The sequence below is a fragment of the Oxyura jamaicensis genome, chromosome 2, assembly GCF_011077185.1.
Source record: "Oxyura jamaicensis isolate SHBP4307 breed ruddy duck chromosome 2, BPBGC_Ojam_1.0, whole genome shotgun sequence".
Taxonomy (NCBI): Eukaryota; Metazoa; Chordata; class Aves; order Anseriformes; family Anatidae; genus Oxyura; species Oxyura jamaicensis.
Window position 1 is genome coordinate 10383872 of NC_048894.1, and position 6000 is coordinate 10389871.

The 6000-nt window shown below is 36.9% G+C and overlaps 1 protein-coding gene across 1 annotated transcript in view; it reads right to left on the reverse strand.

Moving 5' to 3' along the window:
• Positions 1–6000, reverse strand: part of VIPR2 (vasoactive intestinal peptide receptor 2) — a 60772-nt gene that overhangs the window by 22528 nt on the left and 32244 nt on the right. The gene's annotated exons all lie outside the window — the stretch shown is intronic.

Sequence of the window (6000 nt, forward strand, 5' to 3'; positions counted from 1 at the left end):
AATCACTTAGTATATTGATTTTTATAAAATTTCAAAGGCCAAATGAAGAGGCAACTTCAGCAACTTCAATTCATGCTGAAATTAGCTGGACATTCATTTCAGATCATGAACATGACTAAAAAATGAAATGTGTTAAATGAAATTAAGAATCTTGGAACTACAAGTTGTGGTTAAAGGGCAAAAACAAGGAAAACAGATTAACAGCAGTAGTTCTTAAGACTATTCATTGCAACTGTCATGCTTGTTAGGAGATAAAAGTGGTATGCAAGGTATCACAGAAAACAAAAGTCTCTTTTTTTTTTTAATTAGAGAAGGAAGATGTGATGACCTTTTTGACAGCAGTCCTGACATTATAATGCTTTGTAAGCTTTACATAATATTCATGTACTGCAGACAAAATACAAAAATATAGACTTACAAAGTCTCCAGTGTGACTAGAATGACCAAAAGAATGTTTTTCAGTTAAAATCCTGAAGAATAAATATTGCTATAAAGAAAAAAGGGGGGTGGGTGGAGGGGGATGTGCATCCCTGACTGGTTAAAGTAGTAAAAGATAAAGTATTATTTTATTGCTCTCTCCAAGACTTGACTCTATAACAAGTCTGTAGCATATTTGGAGAAACCCACTGCCTTCCTAGGGACTCTGCAGACATAAATTATAGGCTCTATTTCACCTAGCATTAGGTGTCAATACTGCAGATATTAACATGGATATATTTCTACTGAGAAGCCTCACAAGGACTAATTCTAGTGTAGCTACCTACAGATTACCAGCTTGCACTTAGATGGATGCCTGACAAAGATCATTTTTTTCCACGTGAATCCCATGTTTGCTAAATAGGACTCTAAATAGTTCAGTGTTTCTTGAATTTATTTCTAAAATAGTTTTCTAGGATAATTCTAAATTTTTTATTTTTATTTTTTTCATAACCAAAATTATTTCACACAAAATCAGTTCTGAACTGCCCTTCAATTCCCTGCTAGAATGGCAGAATTACATTCTCCAATTTGGCTCATTTTTGGACAGCTCTAAAAACTATGCCTAGAGACTATGCCTTATGAGCACTCCTGTGCTTCTTTAATTTGACTTCTGTCATAGCAAAAAGAACATCAGACAATCTCCAGGCACTTTTATGGTAATAATGTGATAGTTTCGCAGCAGCAATTACTACAGATCATGGCAGCAGGAATGTTACAAATACATTGGGCACCCTATTTCACCTTCAACCTGACCTGCTCTGCAAAATCATGAAGAAAGGATTTTCCAATAAATGACTTAATTTGGAAGCCTTATACCCCCGTAATCAGTATTCTGGAAAAAAATAATTTAAAAAATCTTGATCTTGTGCAGATCAGGAGTTGCAAATGTAGGCTGTAAAGTTTGGAAACAATGCACAGCAGAACCACAATATGTTCTATTTGTTATCATCTTGTTGGCATTTGGAGGCCCCATTAAAACACATTTCTACAGAAAGTACAAACAGAAATCAGAAGGGTCTCTAAATCAAAACTTCTTACATCCACATTGAGGGAGATAAATGTCATTTGCAAAAGAAGTTGCAATGACAATAAATCTGTGTTGTTTAAATACTGACTGGAAATTTTTATTGTTCTCTTCCTCAGGAAAAAAAAAAAAAAAAAAAAAGAGATTAGCAGAGATACCCTTTTACTAACAATGATGTTCAGCTAAACAGAAGTCATCGCATTGTAACAGAGTAGAGGCAGGGTTTCTCCAGGTATGCTAAAGGCATGCATGAAAAATCTGGTAAGACAGGACATAGGAACAACTTTAAAATGCTCTAATCTTCTTGTACTGGGAACTACCAAGTAGCTTAACCAAAGCTTAACCAAGTAGCTTTAAAACAAACAAAAAAACATTGTCTTCCTGTAAATTGTATTTGCTAATAGTCTTCAAAAGGTAATCACGTAAACCAGGACTTCTGATGTAAATGGTGTCCTGGCCCAGTGGAAATGTCTTCTTCCCTCTCATTCAGGTTTCTCAGTGTGCTAGAAAATCTTAAAAAAGCTGTAAGGTCCCTTTCTGCTGCACAGTAGTGGAGTATTTCTATGAATTGGTTATAAGAACTGCTCCAAAGACAGTCTTAAGTCTGCCTGGCTAAGCAGCAGAAATAACTCCAAGATAAATTTGTGAGTTTGGCACGTGCAAGCTCATGCATTTGCTGTTAAACAGATGACTCAGCTGATTCAAATGTATAACTCTCTAAGTACCATGTCTAAGTACCATGGTCTCTATTCTCCAGGCTTAAGATTAGTTTTCTCTGCCTAGAACCCTCCTTTACCTCCTTACTTGATTCAAAAACTCTTGTGTTGACTTTCTCACTGCGGATATTTATATTAGGCCTTGAACCCCTTTACTGCAGATTCTGTGAACAACTCTGCAAATATATAGAATCCTAGAATAATTTAGGTTAGATCATCCAGTCCAACTGTTAACCTAGCACTTGCCAAGTCTATCACTGAACCATGTCCTTAAGCACCAGATGTACATGTCTTTTGAATAGCTCCAGGGACTGCGACTCAACTACTTCCCTGGGTAACCTGCCCCAATGCCTCACAACACTCAGTGCAGAATTTTCCCCTCATATCCAAACTAACCCTCCCTTGGCACAACTCAAGGCCATTTCCTCTTGCTCTATCGCTTGTTGCCTGGGAGAAGAGACCATCCCCACTCCACTACAACATCCTTTGAGGTAGTTGTAGAGGGCAGTAAGGTCTCTCTTGAGCCTCCTTTTCTCTAGACTAATAAATGACCCCACTTCCCTCATCTGTCCCTTGTAAACTTGCTCTCTAGACCCTTCATAAGCTTCATTGTCCCGCTTTGGACACACTCCAGCACCTCGATATCTTGTTGAACCTCATACAGTTGGCCTTGGCCCATCGATCCGTCCTATCCAGATCCCTCTTGGGGAGAACTGGGCCCAATACTGAGCCTTGGGGGACACCGCTTGTGACAGGTCTGCAACTAGATTTAACTCCATTCACTCTTTGGGCCTGGCCAAAGTTCTTTACCCAGCAAAGTATACACCTGTCCAAGCCATGAGTGGCCAGTTACTCTGGGAGAATGCTGTGAGAAACTGTCAAAAGCTTTACTAAAGTCTAGGTAGACAGCATGCACTTTTCATTGCTATTTTGATGTAAGGAACCATAAGAATATTTGAATTAATGAAATACATGCACTTACAATAAAGATACTAGCAATTTTGTTTATATAATTCTATTGCTAGTGACTACTTATCCAACATTTACTTGAGAGATCAAATAGTCTAGCAACTATGAGAAGTAATTTCAGCTTACGCATTTCCTTTCAACAGTAGGATGTAGCTATTCTTGAACATTTCACTTTTTTGAGAACCCATTACTCAAGTATTTGGCTTTTGCTTGACACTGAATATAATATTAATTTCTCAGAAAATGAGTCATGACATCTTTTACTATTAATCGACACAAAGGATTATCCCATCTCCTACAGGGAGCGGATTTCAAAGACTGTTCTATGGGTATGTGTCTTTGTTGTTCTGAGTGACTAATCCAGGCTGCATAACACACACAGACACAAATATACTACATGTCTTACTATCACACAGAATGATGTAAGAAAATTCTGGTAAGCTATATCAGCACCTTAATGTGTAATGTCTTAAATCATAGTTAGTCAGAAGCGTGCACTTTACTGACCAGTTCAGAATACCTCAGTTCATTGATATTCAGTCTCCTTTCAAATTCATAAAGGAAAAAAAAGTAGAGAATAACAACCTTCTAGCTATGAAATATCTAAGCTATAAGAAAACCATTATTAAATTACACTTTTGCTGGTCAGAATAAATAAAATGCTGAAACGCATTACACTGAAACGAGCATGCCAGATCTAGCACCAGCTGATTTCAGATCAGTACATGAGATAAGAACTGCTTTGTCAGTAATCATGGATGATAATTTATTACCAAGTGAGACAGGATGGAGATCTAGTCTCATCTGCCACAGTCCCACTTGCAGTCTTTTAATGTTGTCATCATATTTACCCAGCTTTTCTGACTTTCATAGCAACACACATACTAGCTCTCCTTCTGCAGCCAGAGATACTGATTACAGAAACAAGACCTTAAAAAAAAAATGCAGTCAAGAGAGACATTCATTCTCAAGAGAGTTCATTCTTAAGTAGACATTACCTTTTGGTCAGCACAATCCCACCAACACAATTAAGTACGTACTGGCCTAAATGTAGTCAACTAGTACCACTTGAGATGCCCCATGGCATCTAAGACATCTGCATGGCAGATATGACAAAGGGCCTCTTTGCTGGAATGGGAGTGGTGTATAAAATGTTTCTAGATGTCTATGTTTAGGCAAACACACCAAACCCAGTTTCTACACACTAGTGATTAGTCAGCTACATCTCAAATAAATATCTAAGTTTAGGAATTCTGATTTGCAAGTTGAATTCCAGCCTTCCAGTTTTTAAAATATGTGGTAAGTAAGCTTATGTAAATGACTGGAAAGAATTCAATGTGGTTGACTGTGCAGATATGGACAAGACTGAAAGATGCAAGAAACTTGTTCCAGCACAAGATCTGGTGTTCTGAACATAGTCAGTTTCCACCAGATAAAAAAATAATAATAATAAAAAAAAAGCGTACAGTGAAAGTTTTCACTTTTGGGTTCTACTTTAAACGGAAAAGAACAGATCTCTTGTCTTCGGATCACTTCTCCTGATGTAATATTTGCTGTTCAACAAGTCCATTGCTTATAAAACAGACACCACTTGTGTCATCATCTAATTCTCATCTATGTATTGCATTTTTATGATGTTAATAATATTTTAAAAGGCCTAAGCATGCCAGATCTAGAGAGAGATTGTATATTCTCCTTAATTTTTGTCTTGGCTTGGAAATATTTGCTTGGGAAATATGTAAATTGTTTGGTGCCAAGTATATCACATTTATATCTATGTTTAGTCTGCATTGCCTTTGCTCACTTTTTCCATATCTTTGCCCATCTTCACTTCAGAATGACTTGCACTGGTCCTACATTTGTTTCTTTCCTTCATTGCTGCCCTAGACACAGAACCTTGTATACTTGCATAAATAAAGAACACAGAATCAACTGATTTACAGACACGAATGACCAAAGGTCACTCCACTCCTTAGTTGGCATGCACCAAGAAGTTTATAGGAATGATTCTGGACCAGAAGTCATTATTGGGAAATTGCAGTCAGACCACTGTTCCCATGGGAAACCCTCAATTCTGCTTATATGTTCTGAATTGCTCCATGTCAAGAACAATTTGAACTCAATATATCTTTTCCTTTCCATGTTCTTGGAATCATAAGGGATTCCATTACACGGAGTAAAAACACTGAAATTTATCTGCTTTATGCAATTCAACTGAGATTTTTTTTTTTTTATGGCATAATTTTTTGGAGATCCCTATAAAATCGATCTTAGGAAAAGCAATTTCACTTCCATGTAAATGTTTTCCATGCCCAGGAATGTACAGTTTCTGTTTACTTCCTCAAAATAATGTAGAATAAAGTGCAGGATAGTACAGTGAAGTAACAGATGCACTAATGCATCTGTTACTGTTACATCTGTTGAATGCAACAGATGCACTTAAGCTGCTGAATTTTGCAGAGGTGAGTTCATCTGAACTAGGTACCAATTTTCTCATTGTAACCTAGGAATAGAAGCAGCAGTGTTATTCATCTTGTCCTAGAAGAGACATCTAAAATAATTGGGAGGGATAGTGAAGTAAAAACACCTACTTCTTCATTAAGTACAAAGGGAACCTAGAAAGACTAGAGGAGATGCAGATGATAGGTGTCTACATTTAGTCAATATCAGTCTATCTCAGGAGTTTCTCCACTGGCTTTGTTGGCCTTCCATCAGGCAGTAAAAGTATTACTTTTGCTTTGGCTCAACTTTGGCTCTTTAAGATTTTTTTTTCCTTTTTTCTTTTTTTTTTTTTCTTTTTTTTTTTTTTTT